Below are 21,409 nucleotides of genomic sequence, written 5' to 3'. Positions count from 1 at the left end.
GCCTGCCTTTGTGCAGTTAACGGGGCATCACCGTCGAGAGCTATGGTCTTAATAGTGGAGTCCTACGGGGCTTGCCTACGGCTTAACCACTATTGAGCTATTAGAAGCTTGACAGGAGCCGGTGCTGTTTTGGTGTCGAAAGACCCTCTCTTCTATTCCTTGCAATTAATGGTATTCGAGCCGCGGGTACAGTAGCTTGAGTGCTTTTTCTAAAGGGGTAAAGAGGAGTAGCAACTAGGGCTTGAAGTGCCAAAGTACACCTAAAAAGTTTACACCTAAAAGTTGTTAGAATGGCTGACAATATTAAAGAGAGTGAAATTAATGTTGATAACTTTGATTTTGCTCATGAGCAAGCTACTAATGATGCTTCAATGCTTGTTAATTATCTTGTTTCTAGGCTTCAACAAGCCATGGGCAATCCATCTCTCCAAAGTGAAGTGCAACGGCAGCTCCGTGCTCACGGGATTCTCCAAGCTCATCACCATGACGAGAGAACACCTAGGAAGCCTCCTTGTGAGACTACCAAAAGAGGTCTCTCTCCGATTCGGGAAGAAGAAGAGAATCCATATGAAGGGCTCAAGAACTTACTTCTTGATGATGCATCTCCTTCCCAAAGGAGAACTCAAGAGCCTCCACCGAAGGAACGAGAAAGAAGCGAGTCTCCCGCCACCTCGGCGGAGATGGCTCCACGAAGACGGCGGGCTAAACGCTCTCCATCACCACCAAAGCGGAGAAGACCATCACACTCTTCTCCACGCCATAATTCAAAGAGGGATGATAAAAAGCAAGAGAAGAAAAAGGCGAGAAAGAGGACACCCTCTTCTCCATCTTCTTTATCCTCTTCCTCTTATGAAAGCTATGGTGAAGACGACAAAGATCAAGACAAGAAAAAGGCGAGAAAGAGGTCACCCTCTTCTCCACCTTCTTCAAATTCTTCATCTTCTGAAGAAAGTGATGGTGGAACTTTTGAACCATCAAAAAGAAGAGGCCATAGGAAATCCTATGCCGCATGGAAGAGGTCGTCCAAGCTGAAGAAATTCAAAGAGGGAGGGAAGAGCATCTCTTTCCTTACCTATGATGGCACCTTCGGTGCTACAGACAAAGTTTTGGCCTTTATCCAGCAATTCGATGCGGCGTTTGGAGATGAGGGCTTCACGGAGTCCTCTAAGCTACGCCATGTAGCTATGCACTTTCAAAAGTCCGCCAGACAATGGTGGTCTAGCCTACGAGCCAACGGTGAAGCTCCACGAACATGGAAGGCTTTAAGAGCTTCCATTATGAAGCAGTTTTTGGCCACCGATGCCAAAGACAAAGTACTCACCGAATGGCGAAGCTTAAAGCTCTCTCCCAATGAATCCATCCACAAATATGTAGACAAGTTTTGGGACCTACAACTCAAAGCCACTGTCTTCAAAAAGTTGGATTTTGGAGAGCAAAAGCAACAATTTTGTGCGGGCTTAACCGAAGAAATGGCGGAGTATGTCAACTCCCAAAGGCCACGTACCATATCGGCGGTAATACACCATACTATGGTGGCCTCGCGAATCAATTTCCAAACGCGGGGTAAAAGAAATAATAAGCCCCCGGAAAACAAAGGTTCCAATGAGCCTAAGGGGAAGGACAATGTCCAAAAGTCTCCTAAGGGCAATTCCAACAAAGCTAAAGAGAAGGGAGTTTACAAAGGAAAGAATAAACTCTCTCCTGAAGAGCTTGAGCGTTATCGTAAAGATAACCGGTGTTTCAAGTGCGGCGAACAAGGGCATGCGTACCGCGCTTGTCCCCAAAAGAACAACCGCCAAGATCCTCCTAGAGCTTCTTTGGTTGAAATCCAAGAGGAGGAGATTCACCAAACTCACCACAAAGGATCTCCTCTATGCCATGCTTGGGGAAAGGTAAGAGAACATGATGCTTTTATTCTCTTTGACCCTGGTTCTACTCACAATTTCATATCTATGGAGTTAGCCACCAAGCTAGGCATACAATCCTACGAGATGGGAGATATCCTACCCGCAGACAGTGCCTTCAAGGGGCAAGAAGCTTCAGTCACTCCCTTAATCGGGAAATTGAGGCTTCATGTCCAAGGCTATGTGGACAAAGAGGATTTCTTTATCTCTCCTCTCAAGCATGAGGATGTAATCCTAGAGGCACCATGGTTTGACCGTTTGGCTGCCCATGTTAAATTTCCTGAAAGGAGAATCTCCTTTAAGTTCAGGGAAAAGGACATGTATATAGATGCTAGGGAGATGGGTAACACCATCCCCATTGTACATACACCAGCTTTCAACAAGTCAATAAAGAGCTCTATTTCCGTGTACATGATTTTTCTTAAAGATTCTCAAAATGAACCTAATGCTTTAGCAAAAGAAAATAAAAGCAACCAAAAGGAATTAGAGTTATCCAATTTTCTCAAGGGGTTTCAAGATGTCTTTATTGACGACATCCCTTGTGAGTTACCTCCTAAACGAGGTAATGACGACCATGCAATTGAACTTCTTCCAGGAAGTTCACCGCCTAACAAACCTCCTTATAGAGTTTCTCAAGCTCAACAAGAGGAGATTATGCGGCAAGTGCATGAGTTAATTGAGAAGGGCATGGTTAGGCCTAGCTCATCTCCATTTTGCTCACCTGTGCTATTAGTGCAAAAGAAAGACGGCACATATCGTATGTGTGTCGACTATAGAGCACTAAATAGGATCACTATCAAGAATAGGTTTCCCGTTCCACGGGTAGAAGACCTATTTGATAAGCTACAAGGATCGACCTACTTCAGTAGGATTGACCTAAAAAGTGGCTATCATCAAATAAGGATAGTTGATCAAGACATTGTAAAGACCGCATTTCGTACTACATTTGGTCTTTACGAATACATTGTCATGCCTTTTGGCTTGACTAATGCACCAGCCACATTTAACCGCTTGATGGAGAAGCTGTTCAGACCTCATCGAACCTTCACTGGAGTGTTCTTTGATGATATTATCATCTACTCTAATTCATTAGAGGAACATAAGCAACACCTCCAGGTAATATTTCAAGTTTTAAGAGAGAATAAACTTTATGTTAATCGAAAGAAAAGTGAATTTTTCTTGCAAGAAATTCAATATTTAGGTCACATTATCTCTCAAGATGGAATCCAAATGGATCCATCCAAGTTAGAGGTAATAAAAGGATGGCCTAAACCAAGGAATCTTCATGAACTAAGAAGCTTTATAGGTATGTGTGCATACTATAGACGCTTCATAGAAAAGTTCTCACAAATTGCGGGACCATTACATGACCTAACAAAGAAAAATGTTAGGTATACGTGGTCTGCTAAGGAGAACAATGCTTTCGAAAAGCTTAAAGAAAAGCTTATCTCTCAACCTGTGCTTACACTACCGGATCTCTCAAAACCATTTGAGGTCCAATGTGATGCTTGTGGTGATTGCCTTGGGGCTGTTTTGCTCCAAGAAGGGCACGCCATAGGCTATGAGAGTCAAAGGCTCGACCCTGTTGAGCAAGCTCTAGGCATATATGAAAAAGAACTCCTTGCAGTTCTACATGCCTTAGACTCATGGAAGCACTATTTATTGGGGACTCCTTTCATTCTGCGAACGGATCACCAAAGTCTTAAGTACTTCATGACGCAGACCAAGCTCTCCGACAAACAAATGAGGTGGGCAAATTTCCTTTCGCAATTTCATTTTCATATTGCTCACATTGCTGGCAAGCATAATCAAGTAGCCGATGCACTCTCAAGACGACCGAGAGTGAATGCGGTTTCCATAGCAACTCACAATGATCTATCTTTAATGATAGATGAGTATGCTATTGATCCCGATTTTAGAGATGTGATTTCAGCCCTTGCCTTAGGGAAGAAAGAAGAACCATTTACTTTACAAGATGGCTATCTTCTCTATGGCAATAGACTATGCGTTACTAACTCACTACGTGAGAAAGTAATGTATGAATCTCATGCTCCCCCATATGCGGGGCATAGAGGGATTCAGTCTACCCTAAAGGGAATTGAAACATATTTCTATTGGCCTACCATGAAAGTGAACATACATGAGTATGTTTCCAAATGTGTGGTATGTCAAAAGACAAAATTTGATAGAGGGAAGCAACTTGGATTGCTTCAACCCTTGCCAATCCCTAATTCACCATGGGAGAGCATATCCATGGATTTTATCTTTGGATTGCCTAAGTCTATCCATGGGAATACGGGAATATGGACGATAGTAGACAGGTTCAGTAAACAAGCTCATTTTATACCTGTCAAAAAGACTATCAAAGCCCATCAAATGGCAACCCTCTTCATTTCGCAAATTTTCAAGTACCATGGCTTGCCAATGTCCATAGTGTCGGATAGAGATCCTAGAATGACCAGTAATTTCTGGAAGGGTCTCTTTGAGAATTTAGGAACAAGGCTAAACTTCTCTTCGGCCTATCATCCACAAACTGATGGCCAAAGTGAAATAGCTAACCTAACTATTCTCGATCTACTAAAAGCCTATGTAACGGAAGTAGATCAAAGATCCCAATGGGAGAAGTACTTACCCTTAGTAGAGTATGCTTACAATAACACTGTACATACTTCTACAGGAAAAGCACCTTTCGAGGTAATTGAGGGAAGATCAAAAAGTCCCTTGCTACTTAAAGTACATGGGAAGATCTTCGCTGCAGATGAGTATAGCCGAGACCTACAAGAATCTTTCCAAAAGATTAAGGATGCTATCTCTATCTCACAGCAAAGGCAAAAGGCTGCTGCTGACAAGCACAGAAGAGCCCAAGCCTTTAAAGAAAACGATTGGGTTTTGTTAAAGTTTCCCAAGGCTCGATTAAGGCACACGACGGGCAAGAATCCTACGGGCCACCAAAAGTACTATGCTAAACTAGCAAAAAGGTACTATGGTCCCTTCCAGATTCTTAGGCCAATCAATGAGATGGCCTATCAACTTAAGTTGCCCAATCATTGGCTCATACACAATGCTTTTCATGTGAGCCTCTTAAAGCCTTACAAAGGAGAGCCACCTCAAGAACCAACTATTGAAGACCCACCGGAGATCGAGGACCACGAGGAGGTGCTGCAGCCCGAGTCCATTCTCCGACATGAAGACAAGGTATTAAGAGGCGGTAAGACTATCCGACGATATCTTATTAAGTTTAAGAATTATCCTTTTGAAGATGCTAGATGGATGCAAGGCATACAATTAAAGGATAACCTAAACCTTGTCAATGCTTACAATGCTTCCCAAGAGTAAGCAAATGTACAAAATGTTAAAAATGAACAAAAATTTTTTGTCTTATAAGACTCTCTTTTTCTTTATTTGTGCACAAAAATGAAGTAGTATGCATGCTTAGATCAAGTTTGCGGAGACGACGTCTCCCGAACACCAAGTAGAGCTTGTCACTCTACTATGGAAGATTGATAGGACTAATGTGCAGACATGCTTGCGGCAGCCTCAGGCTCTCAAGCGCCAAATGGACTAGTCATCCATTATGGAATGATGTCGTAGGGTAACATAGGGATCCTCTACCCGCTAAGAAAAGGACTCATGCATATGCTTTATCTTCTCTACACCATAGTCGAGGACGACTATGATTTCAAGAGAGAGGTAATGTCATAATAATCAATATCTAATTCTCCTAAATGATTTTCTCATATTAAACTGATCATTTAATGTGGGGAAGTGCCAAGGGAGAAAAAGCTAGAATATTGGTTAAGTTAGCAGACCGGCCACAGTAGGGATCCAAAGGAGGGAAAATAGGGATCCAAAGGGGGGGCCATCTGCAAAAGAGCCATGTGAAACAACGGGCTAAAAAGACCCTAAGGTTCAGCCCATTAAGACTTCCAAAATGCTAAGGTTCCAAAATTCAAAGGTTGTGTCCAAAGGTTAACCTTAGGGAAAATTGGATGCTTAGTGTGTACCCAAAAAGTCTTTCTGCATCCCTACATGGGAGGGGGCGAGCCCCAAAGCTAGGGGATGAGAGAGAAAACCACACACACACACACACAGGCTCCCTTTACACAAAGGGAATGAGGGACACATGTCAGCTCCCTAGGCCAGATGCCCACAAGGTATACCCAATTCCTATTGGAAGACCCTTGAAGTGGACCAATGAGAATTAGGCTAGAGTAAATCTAGTTTAATTAATTTAAAAACATTTAATAAAAGAAACCAATAAGAATTAAGTGTCCTAGAAGACTATTGGGCAGTCTCCCAAGGGGTCCAATGAGCATTCAGGAGCCCCATGGCTTGCCTGATTCCTATTGGCCAGGAGGCAAAGGGGTCCAATGAGAGTTTAGTTTAATTATTTAATTATCTAAAGCTCTCACAAAAGGGGAAAGGGGGACACATGTCAGAAGGCTATCACTTATGCTGCTTAATCCCTATTGGCTTGACCTGAGGAGGTCCAATGAGGCAAAAGCCAGCCTAATTTAGCAGCTAGGGCTCGCCCAAGAGAGAGGGGGGGCTGATTTTTGCTTGGCATTCACTCTCACATTCTCACACTTGACCATGTGTGAAGGGAAAATACTCTATCTCCTCCCAAGCTTTAATGGAGAGCTCATCACCTACTCCAAGCTTGTGAGATAGAAGCCTACATCAACACTCTCTTGGCATGTGGATGCAAATCCAACCAAGAGCCAAGCTTCAATGCATGCTCATCTTCTCTACCAAGCTAATTACTAAGCTAAGCTATGCTAATATGAGTGATTATGTGAGGAGATGTACTTCTTTCTCGTAAGATACTTCTTTTTCCTCTCAATCTACTCTCATACCCTGCTAGCTCTCACCATCTTCGAAGGTGTGTGAGGTCTTGGGTCTGAGAACGGGGATAATTCAAGTTGTGTTTGATTAAGTGTTTTGCTTGGTGTATGAAGCTTCCATCTTCATTTCACTAACTCGTCTTGAAGGAACACAAAGAATTGTATTGTACAATGTCTCTCTTGATGGGAGAAACCATAATACAAAGCCTTTTGGAGGGGGGACCGGCTCCATGCAAATCCGGTCCTCAACTGTTGTCAATAGCTTAATTGCTCTCTCTTTTGAAAGTATTGTCGATGCTATCTAACTAGGTGTTATGCTTTTTGTTGCTCTCTCCACCCAAGCACTCTTGTAATTCTCATTATAAATCAACTCTAATGAAATGCTCACTATGTTCATGCTAATTTCCGCTACACATAAGATTTTAGGCCATTAAATGTTACACAATCTCATGTGGGAATCAAGAAGACTCTCTCTCATTTTCTCAAGCTTTAATGGAAAGCTCATCATCTACTCCAAGCTTGTGAGAAGGGAGGCCTACACCAACAACTCTTGGCTTTGTGATGCAAATCCAACCAAGAGCCAAGCTTCAATGCATCCTCATCCCCTCTACCATGCTAATTACTAAGCCTATGCTAATCTATTATGAGTGATTATGTGAGGAGATATACTTCTTCCTCGTAAGACTACTCCTCTTCCTCTCAATCTACTCTCCTACCCCGCTAGCTCTCACCATCTTCGAAGGTGTGTGAGGTCTTGAGTCTGAGATCGTGAGGGAATTGATGTTGTGTTTTATAAGTGTTTGCTTAGTGACTCTTAGCTTTTGCGGCATGCTTTGTGCTATCTCGTCTGCAATTTAGCCATAGAGTTTGATAGTGTGAGACATATGGCCATACCATGCCATACTCAAGACCTCCAAGTGGCTCCTTATAGTTTTTATTAAACTTGGTAGGCTAGAGTCCTTTAACCACTCCCTCATCAGAGTCATGAATGCCGTAGCACCACTGTACACAATCCAAGGTCTGAAACGGGACATCGTGAGACCCATCTTTGTTGTAGGGAGCAAGAGATGCCCTTTGTAGACTTTGCAAATTGTTTCAGAAGGAGATTGCTTCTCCTTACCTTCCTCATCCTTCTTTGTCTTCTAACATTCAGCTTCCATGTGCCCTGTATTCTTGAAACAATGGCACTCAATTGTTAAGTATGGAGCCTGATTTACCCTTGTAATTTTCTGTGGTAAAAGCGCACATTTGTAAGGCCCCCATTATGAGGAGAAGCCATCGTGCGTGAAGTAAAATCACTCACCGGAAACCAAAATTTTCACAGACAAGAATCAGGGGCAACTTTAAAGGCTTCGGGGGCGGAGGCCCCCGATACTTTTTTTTTTCGCCGGAATATTATTTTTTTGCCGGAATATTATGGCCGGCCGGCGGCCGGAAAGTGGTCGGAAAACAACCGGTCGGTTGGCCGGTGGCCGGTAGTCAATGGCCGATGGCCGGTGGTCAGAAGACAATGGCCGGTGGCCGGTGGCCGAAGTCAATGGCCGGTGGCCGAATTCAAAAGCGGACTTGTCTTCTCAAGGGTGGCCACACATGGGCGGATTGGAGGGTCCGATTTGGACTTATTCGCACAAGGGCGGCTACACATGGCTGTCTCTCATAAGAGAGGGCAGCCCTTTTGGCCTATAAAAGGAGGCCATTTCTACACACATTTCATAGTGTGAAGTTGATGCAACAAGGTGAGTGTGAGGTGGTGAGAGTGAAGCAAAGCGGGAGCTCCATTAAGGGTATAATCCCTTTGTAAACTACTTCTTGTTTTAAAGTACTAAAGCCATTGAGTGGCTGCTTTCCCGTGGACGTAGCCCACATTGGGTGAACCACGTATATCGTGTGTACTCTCTCTCTCTCTCTCTCTCTCTCTCTCTCTCTCTCTCTCTCTCTCTCTCTCTCTCTCTCTCTCTCTCTCTCTCTCTCTCTCTACTCTATAATCTCGTGTATATAAATCTGTCTCTCTCCATTAAGTAATCTACTCAATTATCTATTTAGCTACGTCTTATTTCCTAACAACTGGTATCAGAGCAAGGTTTGCTCGTAGCTAAATTATCTCAAGGAAAGGATTCCTTGAATTGAGTGGGAGCTATGGCGGAGGAAGGGAAGCTCAAGATTGAGAAGTTCAACGGCAAAAACTACCAACATTGGAAGATGCAGATTGAAGACTATCTCTACCAGAAGGACCTCTATTTGCCACTAGGCGGTCTTGCGAAGAAGCCCGCAACAATGGCAGATGAAGCATGGATTGTCCTTGATCGAAAGGCACTGGGAACAATCCGGTTAAGCTTGGCGTCAACGGTGGCCTTCAATGTTTCGGAGATGAAGACCACGGAGAACTTGATGAAGTCACTTCACGACTTCTACGAGAAACCATCGGCATCCAATAAGGTATTTCTTATGAAGCGCTTGTTCAATCTAAAGATGGCAGAGAATGGTTCAGTTGCAGAACACCTAAATGACTTTAACACAAAAATAAGTCAACTTCGATCAGTGAAAATCAATTTCGATGACGAAGTGCGAGCTCTCCTTATACTATCATCTCTACCGAATAGTTGGGACAGCCTTGTGATGGCTGTAAGTAATTCTATCTCTGGCACAAATACTCTTAAGTTTGATGATGTTGTGGGTGTTCTCCTAAGCGAGGAAATGCGAAGGAGAAGCACAAGAGAATCATCAAGTGCTGCACTATCAGTGGAAACAAGAGGAAGGCTTAAGGAGAGGTTCAAAAACCAAAAGGGTCGTGATTGCTCAAGGCGGAGCAAGTCACGCACAAAGTCAGTTCTTGAATGTTGGAACTGCGGCAAGAAGGGCCACGTCAAGAAGGATTGCTGGTCCAAGAAGAAGAAGGAGACAGAGTCTCAAGACAACAAGCCAACATCGGAGGCCAATGTGGCAGGTAAAGTAGAGCAAGATGCTCTAATTCTCTCATTAGACAATGTGTCTAATTCCTGGATAGTAGATTCCGGAGCTTCATTCCATGTGACACCACACAAGCAACATTTCCAAGACTACACCAAAGGTAATTTTGGGTATGTATACTTGGGAGATGATGAAGCTTGTGAGATTGTCGGCAAAGGTACAGTTTCTGTCAAAACTGCTAACGGAAATGAATGGAAGCTTAAAGATGTTAGGCATGTTCCTTCTCTTCGCAAAAATTTGATCTCTACAGGACAATTGGACGATGAAGGTCACAACATTGCATTCGGAAACAAACGGTGGAAGATCTCAAAGGGATCTTTGGTGGTTTCCAAGGGTGAAAAAGTCGGTACACTTTACTTGTGTACTGTTAGCACGCAACCTTCAGCTTGTGCAGCATCTACAGAAGTTGACAGTGCGGTGTGGTACTACCGACTTGGGCATATAAGTGCCAAAGGAATGCAAATCCTTCAAACAAAGAAGCTTCTACCAGGTTTGAAAGAAGTGGACTTAGAGTTTTGTGAAGATTGTGTTTATGGTAAACAAAAGAGGGTAAAATTTCAAAAATTAGGAAATGAAAGAAAAAATAAAAAACTTGAGTTGGTTCATTCTGATGTTTGGGGTCCTGCAAGTACACCATCACTTGGTGGCTCATTGTACTATGTAACATTCATAGACGATGCGACTAGAAAAACATGGGTTTATGTCATGAAGAATAAATCCGATGTATTTTCCATATTTCAAAGGTGGAAAGCCTTTGTGGAGAATGAAACAGGTACCAAGGTTAAATGCCTCAGATCCGACAATGGAGGCGAATATTGCAGCCAAGCTTTTGAAAGCTTTTGTGCTAGCAATGGCATTCGGAGGCAAAGGACAACCCCAAGGACACCTCAACAAAATGGGATTTCGGAAAGGATGAACATGACAATCATGGAACGAGCACGAAGCATGCGGCTACATGCAGGCCTACCGCTTGAGCTTTGGGCGGAAGCTGTAAGTACGTCTGTGTACTTCATCAATCGGTCACCCTCAACGGCATTGGATGGGGAGTTCCAGAAGAGGCATGGACAGGTAAACCGGTGAATTATGCATTTCTCAAAGTGTTTGGGTGTGAGGCTTTCATGCACATAGATAGAAGCCTAAGATCAAAGTTAGATGCAAAGTCCAAAAAGTGTTTCTTCATTGGCTATGGAGAAGGAGACTTTGGGTATCGCCTATGGAATCCTGAAGATGGTAAAATCTTAAGGAGTAGGGATGTAATTTTTAACGAACAAAATATGTACAAAGATTACTTGGAAAGAAAACAAACAAAAGAAACAGGTGATGAGTACATGGAGCTTGAGGACGGTGAAGACTCAAGGACTGCAAACGGTGACAATGTGCAACAACGTCAACCAAATGAGGAGCCTCAACCTATTCCCCGAAGATCTACAAGAGCAAGTAGACCTCCAGAAAGGTTTGTTCCTTCCTTCAACCATCTCTTGATCTCAGATTCTGGAGAGTCGGAATCATATGAAGAAGCTATGCAACATGAATCCAAAGAAGAATGGATGAAGAGCATGCAAGTGGAGATGGACTCACTACATCGCAACCAAACATGGGAGTTGGTTGAGTTGCCTAAAGGTAAGCGGGCACTTCAAAACAAATGGGTGTACAAGCTAAAGGAAGAAGAAGGTGGGAAGAAAAGGTACAAGTCTAGGCTTGTGGTAAAAGGTTTTTCTCAAAAGAAAGGTATTGACTTCAATGAAATATTTTCTCCTGTTGTAAAAATGAACTCAATTAGGCTTGTCTTAAACCTTGTGGTTGCTCATGATCTAAATCTCGAGCAAATGGATGTAAATACAGCATTCCCTCACGGTGACTTAGAGGAGGAAATCTACATGCTTCAACCAAAGGGGTATGAAGTAAAAGGTAAGGAGAAAATGGTTTGCAGATTAAAGAAGAGCTTGTATGGTTTAAAGCAAGCATCAAGACAATGGTACTTGAAGTTTGATCGATGGATGTTGGATCATGGATTCACAAGATGCAACTCGGATCACTGCATCTACACGGAGAATTTGGGAGATGGGAAATTCATCATCCTAATGTTGTATGTTGATGACATGTTGATTGCAAGTGCTAACATGCAGGACATCAAAGACCTAAAAGAGGAGCTGTCCAAATCTTTTTCAATGAAAGATTTAGGTGCTGCAAAGAGGATACTTGGTATGAAAATATCAAGGGACAGGACGAAGAAGACAATAAAGCTATCTCAAGAAGATTACATCAAGAAGGTACTAGAAAGGTTTGCAATGCAAAATGCAAAACCAGTTTCTACACCTTTGGCTGGTCATTTTAAACTAACGAAGGATATGTGTCCAAAGACACAAGAGGAGATAGCCTATATGTCTAAAGTTCCATATGCTGCAGCGGTAGGTTCTCTAATGTATGCTATGGTCTGGACAAGGCCAGACATTGCACATGCAGTGGGAGTTGTGAGTAGGTTCATGGACAACCCACGTAAAGAGCATTGGCAAGCTGTGAAGTGGATACTTAGGTATCTAAAAGGGACAACAACAAATGCTTTGTATTTTGGAGGAACTAATATTTTTCTAGAAGGGTATGCTGATGCAGATATGGCAGGTGACAAAGATACTCGAAGGAGCACTACTAGCTATGTGTTCACGGTTGGAGGCACAGCGGTAAGCTGGGCTTCAAAGCTGCAGAAAGTGGTTTCACTTTCTACCACGGAAGCAGAGTATGTAGCAATGACGGAGGCAAGCAAAGAAATTCTGTGGCATCACAGATTCTTAGAAGATTCATAAAAGACATTTGTGTCTTGTACAGTGATAGCCAAAGCGCTATCCATCTTGCGAAGAACTCAGCTTTTCATTCAAGGACAAAGCACATTGAGGTGAGATATCACTTCATACGCACTCTTTTGGAAGAGGGGCAACTAAAGCTAGGAAAGGTGCATACAAGTGAAAATCCTGCAGACATGTTTACAAAGGTGGTCAACAAGGAGAACTTGAGCTTTTGCTCATCTTCAATCGGCATTCAAGGATAAGATGCCAGAATGGAAAGCAGTCACAAGTTTGGTTTGGAGATCCGTCTCCAAGTGGGAGATTGTTAAGTATGGAGCCTGATTTACCCTTGTAATTTTCTGTGGTAAAAGCGCACATTTGTAAGGCCCCCATTATGAGGAGAAGCCATCGTGCGTGAAGGAAAATCACTCACCGGAAACCAAAATTGTCACGGACAAGAATCAGGGGCAACTTTAAAGGCCTTGGGGGCGGAGGCCCCCGAGACTTTTTTTCGCCGGAATATTCTTTTTCGCCGGAATATTATGGCCGGACGGCGGTCGGAAAGTGGTCGGAAAACAACCGGTCGGTTGGCCGGTGGCCGGTAGTCAATGGCCGATGGTCGGTGGGCGGAAGTCAATGGCCGGTGGCTGGTGGCCGAAGTCAATGGCCGGTGGCCGAATTCAAAAGCGGACTTGTCTTCTCAAGGGCGGCCACACATGGGCGGATTGGAGGGTCCGATTTGGACTTATTCGCACAAGGGCGGCTACACATGGCTGTCTCTCATAAGAGAGGGCAGCCCTTTTGGCCTATAAAAGGAGGCCATTTCTACACACATTTCATAGTGTGAAGTTGATGCAACAAGGTGAGTGTGAGGTGGTGAGAGTGAAGCAAAGCGGGAGCTCCATTAAGGGTATAATCCCTTTGTAAACTACTTCTTGTTTTGAAGTACTAAAGCCATTGAGTGGCTGCTTTCCCGTGGACGTAGCCCACATTGGGTGAACCACGTATATCGTGTGTACTCTCTCTCTCTCTCTCTCTCTCTCTCTCTCTCTCTCTCTCTCTCTCTCTCTCTCTCTCTCTCTCTCTCTCTACTCTATAATCTCGTGTATATAAATCTGTCTCTCTCCATTAAGTAATCTACTCAATTATCTATTTAGCTACGTCTTATTTCCTAACATCAATGTCCTTGTTCTTCTTCTTAAACCCACGTCTTGCTTCTTCTTACCTCTGCCACCCACCACTGCCCTTTAGAATAACGGCACCATCTGCTCCAACAACCCTTTGAGCTTCATACTCTAAGTGGTCCTCAATCTTCTTGGGCAACAAGACAATCTTCTCCCTTCAAAAGTAGACAAGAGACAACCCAACAAACTAAAGTTTTAGGTAGGAAATGTTGCAGGTTTGGAGGTGAGCAAAGTCTAGAAGTAAGGATCAAACAACTTGCAAAGCTTGAAGAGTAGAAGCCTTGCAATATGCTCCATAGACAAAGCATCACCAACCATGATGTGATCATTCTAAATGTCTGGCATCTTATCACAAACCTCTCAAGAGAGTTGAATTGCTTGTACTCAACATTCTAGAACTGAGGTTCTAGACAAACTATGTGGGAAATGGACTTCCTTATACTCGTCAAATATGCTCTGCAGTTCTAATCTTGGTTTTTCAAATGCTATCTTTGGTCTCATCCAACTTCTCTGTAGCTAGGAAAGTAGGCAAAGCATGTGATGATGATGCCATGTCAAAGTAGGTGGCACAAGTATCTCTAAAGCATCCATAAAAAGTACCCCTTCTCCATTCAAGGACCACCAATGTCGGAGTTGAATGAATAGATCCAAGGATCACACTCCCGTATGAGAGATCAGGCCAAAGTAGAGGCTATCTTATGCTACAGTAGTCATTAATAGACTATAGGGACCACCATTAGATGTTGTGATGTCATTAGGTTGACAAATCCAATCACCAATGATAATTTCTAGCCTGTTGTCCACTCCAAAAACCACCTATTAGGGCTCAAAAATATTGTCGATCATCAAATTTAAGCCTTCTTGTACATAGATGCTAGGTGTGGGCATGTTGCAAGAGGTGTATAGAAGGTAGATCTCATACCTCTCAACCATTGGAAGGTTGCGAATAGAGAAGAAGCAAAAAGGATGTGGAAAAATAAATACCTCATCCAATCAAAGGTACTAGATGCCTAAATAAACCAAACGGGATGGGATCAACATGATCAGAAAACGATCTCTTCTAATGTGCTAGAGATCCAATGTGTTGGCACTGCTTGCCTCTGGCAAAAATTCCATCTCAATCCAAAAATGCTAGGGTAGCAACAAAATCACAAGGGGAGGGAAGGGAAAGGTGGAGCTATCTCACAATAAAACCTTCCACGAATGTCAACGCTAGGCTTGGAGATAAGAATCACACTAGCCAAGAGCCAAAACATGGAGGGGCGGAGGGGGGGGCGAGAGAGAGAGAGAGAGAGAGAGAGAGAGAGAGAGAGAGAGAGAGAGAGAGAGAGAGAGAGAGAGAGAGAGAGAGAGAGAGAGAGAGAGAGGTTTTGTCATGACAAAGTCCTCCAAAATGCCAAGGCGACTCCTCCTTGGTTGAAAATGCTATGGATTCTTTGTCTTAGGGCAATGCAAGATGAAAACATTAGGGTATGGCATGAACATGTGATACCGTGTGTGTGTGTGGAAGAGAGAGAGAGAGAGAGAGAGAGAGAGAGAGAGAGAGAGAGAGAGAGAGAGAGAGAAGAATGAAACTCTAACAAGGATTCTTGCATTCATTGGTGCATGTTTGTGTGTAGTTTCCTACTATCATTAGCATCGATAATACTTTGATGTACGTTGCAATTACTACCATAGTACACTTTTGTGGAGCCATTCTTTGTCACTTATGACAGTCCTTGCCATTTATGAGACTTGGTCTGAAGATGGTCATTGCTTAGCTTGACTATAGTCCAATCTGTTGAGCCTTTGGAGGGTCATGGTGAGGTTTTATTGAGCTGGGGGATTCTCAAATGTTGAGATCCCTTGAGTGATATAGGTTTGTTGGAGCACCCCTTTTTTGAGGCTTTGTCATAAGTTATGTATAGAGAGGACTAGGTGCTTTTGATCCCGTGTAGATGGCCTATTTGGTTTAGTTCAGTGATGAATTTATTCTACCAAGATTTCCTTAAGATCGCCATAAATTTGATCTTCTTGACAGAATGTTTACCTCTTCTAATTAAGGCCTCTTTTTCTAAGAAATACATCTATAACATCAACAAGTTCAATGGCATGAACCTTTCCATAAATTAAACGAGTAGATATAGGATCTAAAAAGGTTAGTTGGAGCCACTATTTGAGTGCCAACAAGGCGATGGCTCTACAGGGATGCACAATGGAAAGTGCTTGATGCCAAAGCCACACCCACTATTTGTCTACACTTTGCAAAGTTGGTGTATTTCACTATTTCTAGTGAAGCTACTTTTAAGCCTAATGGGATAAATTGTGTTGTATGTATGGGAGAAGAATTGCAAGTAATAAAGTTTGCTTGATGAAGAAGCTATTTGAGCTTTGTTGAAAGAAGGCGACATAGTTTTGGACACCTAAATGAGTTCAATGTTGTTTTCAGCCAGTTGACATCGTAGAGACTCGATTTTGAAAAGAGGTGCAGTTTGTTTTCTTGTTATGCTCTCTTATCTTCCTCATGGGACACTTTCTACATAGCCATAAGTAATTGTGTGCCTAAGGGCAAGTTGGTATACAATGTTGTACTCAATAGTCTGCTCATTGAAGAGATTTGCACAAAGTCTATGGAGCCTATCAAAGGTGGTAATGCATATGCAGCGAGGCTGCACTTATGATCGTGCCAAGGACTCTAAGGATTGTAAGAGTTCCTGCAAAAAATCTCGTGGTTCCATGCACAATGTAGAATCCTATTATTTCTATTAGAAAGGGGATTTCTAAGAATGTCTGTAGATCATGGTGGCAGAGAGACAAGAAGAAGCCTCGGGATGAGAAGAACTCTAGTAGTGACACTGTTAAGCTTGAGGAGATCAATGTGGCTGAGTCTCTCAAGACCAATGTTTCACATATTTTGATATTCATAGCAGATCTTAGCATGGATGCTCTTGTCACACAGGTTTCCACTTTTGCACAAAATTGGGTAATCGATTCTGGTGCAAGCTTCCATCTTACACTGCATATAAATTGGTTCTCTACTTATGCAAAGACTCAAGGCATAGTGAAGCTAAGAAACTCTTATACACTTGATATAGTTGGTGTGGAAGAATGGCAAAAGCTTTACTCTATGCAATGTCAAACATGTACCCAAGCTAGCAAAGAGTTTGATATGACTTGACAACTAAATGATTTGGGGTACACTACAGTCTTTGGGATTAGATCTTGGATGACCAAGAAGGGTAATCTTGTGATACTCAGAGTCTCATCAGAGTGCCATTGCTTTGGCAAAGAATTTGGTTTTTCATTCCAAAACAAGAGCTTAGTTATGGAGCGGTTTGAACATTGCATAGAGCTGATGAGTGTGGGGTGAATCCAATGTCATGCTTCATAATTGTAGAGGTTTTTCTACATATATTGTTTTACTCCACTTAGCCACATCGACCATTAAGTGGCAGGTTGTTGGGGTAACAACCAATATGACTAGCCAGACACAGACACACCCATAATAATTCACAAATCACCTTATTCTTATATACAATATGAATAAGGGGTCAAATAGAATTATCTCACTATAGACTCCACCATACATTCCTCACCGCATGGATGTTTCCACACTCGCACTCCTTTCATTATGACTCAATGTTGTATCTTCACTAATCCAATTATTCGTATCAAAGAATTGAGAGAACTAATATCTCCTAATCCTAGTAAGCCCTAGTTAATTAGGAAAATTTTCACTATCACTTACTAATCCATGAAAAATTGATCAAGTGTGGGCATGTTCTTGGGCATCCCATGAGCCACTACTCTCCTTAATGACCTTTCCATTGATTAGTGAAGGTTAGGCCTTTGCATTAGCATTTAGGGTTTTTGTTACTTCACCTTCATTAGGTTTTCCAAATAAAACTGTAGACCTAATCTTTCTTGGTGCACTCGTTGGACAAGGTTGTGGAGCCATTCTTGACCAAAAGTGTATTATTGATCAAGTGCTTGGAATCAACTTTGGGTCAATATCGTGTTGTTTTTAGTGCCAATTTTCCCCATTTTAACAAGGTTGCAGCTCGCAATGTTGTGGCCTTTTCATTGCATTGGTGGTGTGTGAGAGAAGCTCACTTCTTCAGCTTTTAGTAGGGACCTTTATCCCTCATTATGATCATCCTCCTTTGACCTCTCAATTGATGATGTAATTAGTGGACAAATTTGGTGCATGTGAAACTCTATTAAATAGAGAGTTTGGCTTTTTATTTTCTCCTTTGGACACCCAAATGGCTTGCCCACTTGGATCACCCTTTGATGCACTAGGGTTCAAGGCCTTCAAACCTTATTTTAGGGGAGGGCTTGTGGGTAGGCATGGACATGTCATGCAACTTTATCTCTTTAGGCTCAAAGGGCATCTCCCAATGTGGACAAGTGGGTATATCTCAAATTTCTCTATCAAAGCCCATTTCCCAGATTCAAGGCTTGTTGAAGGACATTTGCAAGTGCTAAATTAATCAAGGGATGTATCACACTAGCAAGTATTTTTTCTATCTAAAAGTTGTGTATTCCTCTCTAAATTTTCTCCCAATTGAGTATATATATATGATACATTGAGCATTACATTCAAAAATGAAACTTTATGCCTTGATATGTGTCTTTGGAGATGTGCCTTCTTGATTGTGCACTTGTTTAGAGGTAGTCATTGACCATTAGTTAAAGCACCCTTAGATCTACAACCTAAGCCAAATGCAACCCAAACTAGAGCATCACTCTTTGAACTTATGGCATACTTATTGCAAGCATTCGACATACTCATCATTGCACTTTATGATAATTATGTTCATTTAATTGATGAATGCATTCAAATCTTGGAAAGGTATTGAAAAGATAGTTGAGGGAAGAGATAAGAAGAACAAGGTAAGTCCAAAGAAACAACTCTATAACTAAAAAATAGATGAAGGGGAGGATGTTAAATGTCATGGTTTTAATGATGATAAATTTCTTCTTCTTCTAAGTGCTTACTCATAACATTGTAACGATTCTTGAAGAGAAAGAATCTGCACCAAGACTCCAAGATGAATCCAATCCACTTAAAGATTAAGAAAGAAAGAAACATAAAGGATCAAAATCCACTGCCCTTTGTCCTACTTAATAGTTTCGCAAATGTTATATTTGTGGTGGGATAGGACACTTGGTTAATCCCTATTGTAACAACAACTACACTCATTGTGAAATGAAGGGTCATCCAATTATAAGTTTTACCTCAAAGACAAACCAAAGAGTAGAACCACTACCAATAACTGTAACAAGAAGAAGCACAGAGCACCAACAAATGTAGCAAATGGCAAAGAAAATTAAGATGAAGGAAGCAACAAGCATGTTTTCTCTTATGATAAAGGTTTTGTCGTACTCTAAAAGACAACGTTTATAATTTTCTCTACCTCTTTCACTCCTTTTTCTTTTTGAACTAGAATAGGGGTGCTTGGTCTCTCAATGAGCTTTTTTTGAGGCATTATGAGTTAGAGCCCTTTGTGGAATGAGTGTCTTATCAATCATCCATCATAGTCAAATGGAAGGGTTGTTGGAGATGGGCTATGTCATACAGCTCCAACCTTAAGTGTGAATGTGCAACTGATCAGCCATTATATGAGTATTAAAAAGTATGATGTACCCACCGTGAGTCCTATGAGTATCTCTCGTAAGTCATCCAAGACCGTAAAGGTATACTAGCCATGTGCAAGAGTCAAATGTGCACCTCTACATCTATTGATGAGAATATTTTTGCAAGTGGAGTTATGATCTCTCACTTTACCCAGATAAGGAGCACTTTTTTACCATCTCATGAATAATGAAATTGATGCTCATTCTCATTTTGATTACAAATGGCTAATTGTTGTGTCATCCCCCTAATACTACTAGTGAATGCTCTGATGATTTGAATATTGTGATGACAAAGAAAAATCATTAATCAATTTTTCATGCAAAGTTATGGGTAGAGAGGCACTATGGGGAAACAATGCCCAATACAATTCATCAACACAAACATAACCAATATGGAATCCACAATCATTGAGGTGGTTTTACTACCATCCAAGTTCCATACCATCCCACAATTGTGTTTCTAGGGAGAGCTTACTTGAACATCTAAAGTGTGATTCATCCATATCTCATTTCTTCAAGAAATATGCAAGGAAGATAGAGCCAATCACTTGATCGAGTCTTTCAACTAAAACTTTATCAAGGTTTGATCTCCATGGATTAGTCAAGGTAAATATGTGTGTCAATGCCACATCAATAAGTTATATCATGTAGTAGAGTTTTCACTCATATGCTTTAAGATACAATAATGTCGATAGTGAAGCTATTGAATACATTGACTCATGGCCACCTTCCCTAAGGCAAAGGTTGGTATCATATAACATGTTGAAGAATAAGAAAAGTGGAAGCATGATGCAATCAAAATAGTAGCTATGGAACTTTTTCAACTTGTAAGATTTATATAATACCATTTCGAGCACCACACTGAAGGTTTCCTCTTAACCACTTGTTGATAAAAGCCACATTAAAAAATGAATGGGAGCTAATAGCCCTTAAACTTAATGAGATTCTACTTTACAAAGTGCAAAACCATGAGCAATTGAAAATAATAAATATGTACATAAAATCAAGACAATATGGTCCTAATTGAATGTACATGTCACATCATGAGCTTGATCCACAATAGAAGGCCTTTTTGGAAGAAGAATAAACTTCCATCTAGAATTAGCGATATTGAATATTTGGCCCCCATTGATGTCAAATGTGGTGTTTAAAATCAACATTAGTATCTCATTTATTATGATCACATCAACTCCTTGATCAATGTGATCCTCTCATATTTTGGGCTCATTGAATCCTTGATAGTGTTGGATCTGAGCCCCTAGTGCTTTTAAGTTGATAATGAATGCACTATTGTGGCAATGTTTCACAAGTGCACTATAGTTGCTCCAATTGATGTTGAACACATAACAAATTTGTTGTTGTCTATAAATCTCATTGCCAAATATTTTGTTAAGTATCCTTTACTAGTGCCTTGAACACTTGTCTTGATGCAAAGGTTGTTTTTGTTGGTGGTGGTGTATTCAAACCCTTTTTGTAATTGTGGGGTGAGGATAGCACTCTTGCACTTGATAAATTATATTAGAAGTGCAATGTGTTTAGCCGCTATTTATTTCTTAACTGCAAACAAAACTCCATGACAACAATTTGGTTCCTACTATTCAAGAAGAAGAAATGCCTAAGAAGACTCAACATGAGACCTCTAGGAGAGTTCACTGTGCAAATGAGGAACATCATTTTTCTTGAGGAAGAATCTCTTCACTCATGGAAGGTAGTTGCATCTTTTCAAAAAGTACAGAAACTCTCTAACTTCTAGAGAGAGAGAGATTCTATGGATGCTAGTGAGTCCTATGAATGCAAAGGATGAAGTTCACCTAAGAAAACATCACACAAAAGAGATTTCCTTCTCCTCCCAAGAAAAATTGGTCACTAAGTCTTGATTCCTCTTCTCATATTGGGGAAGGTGGAAGAAAACCTCAAAAAAAGAGAAGGAAGAAAAGGTCCCCTTCCTATTCTCCTTCATCTTCAAACTCATATGATTCAAAGAGTTGATCATGCCCTAGAAAGCAGTTGTTCATCGAGCCTAAGCATATAGGGAATATCACTCTTATGCAATTGGAAAAGAGCTCGTTGTTCAAGGGAAAAAGCATGTGTTGGGGGCACTAAAAATTGGT

The sequence above is a fragment of the Adiantum capillus-veneris genome, chromosome 2 (genome assembly GCF_014529385.1).
Source record: "Adiantum capillus-veneris isolate H3 chromosome 2, ASM1452938v2, whole genome shotgun sequence".
Taxonomy (NCBI): Eukaryota; Viridiplantae; Streptophyta; class Polypodiopsida; order Polypodiales; family Pteridaceae; genus Adiantum; species Adiantum capillus-veneris.
The sequence above is the reverse complement of the archived record's forward strand: the minus strand, read 5'-3'. Positions refer to the sequence as shown.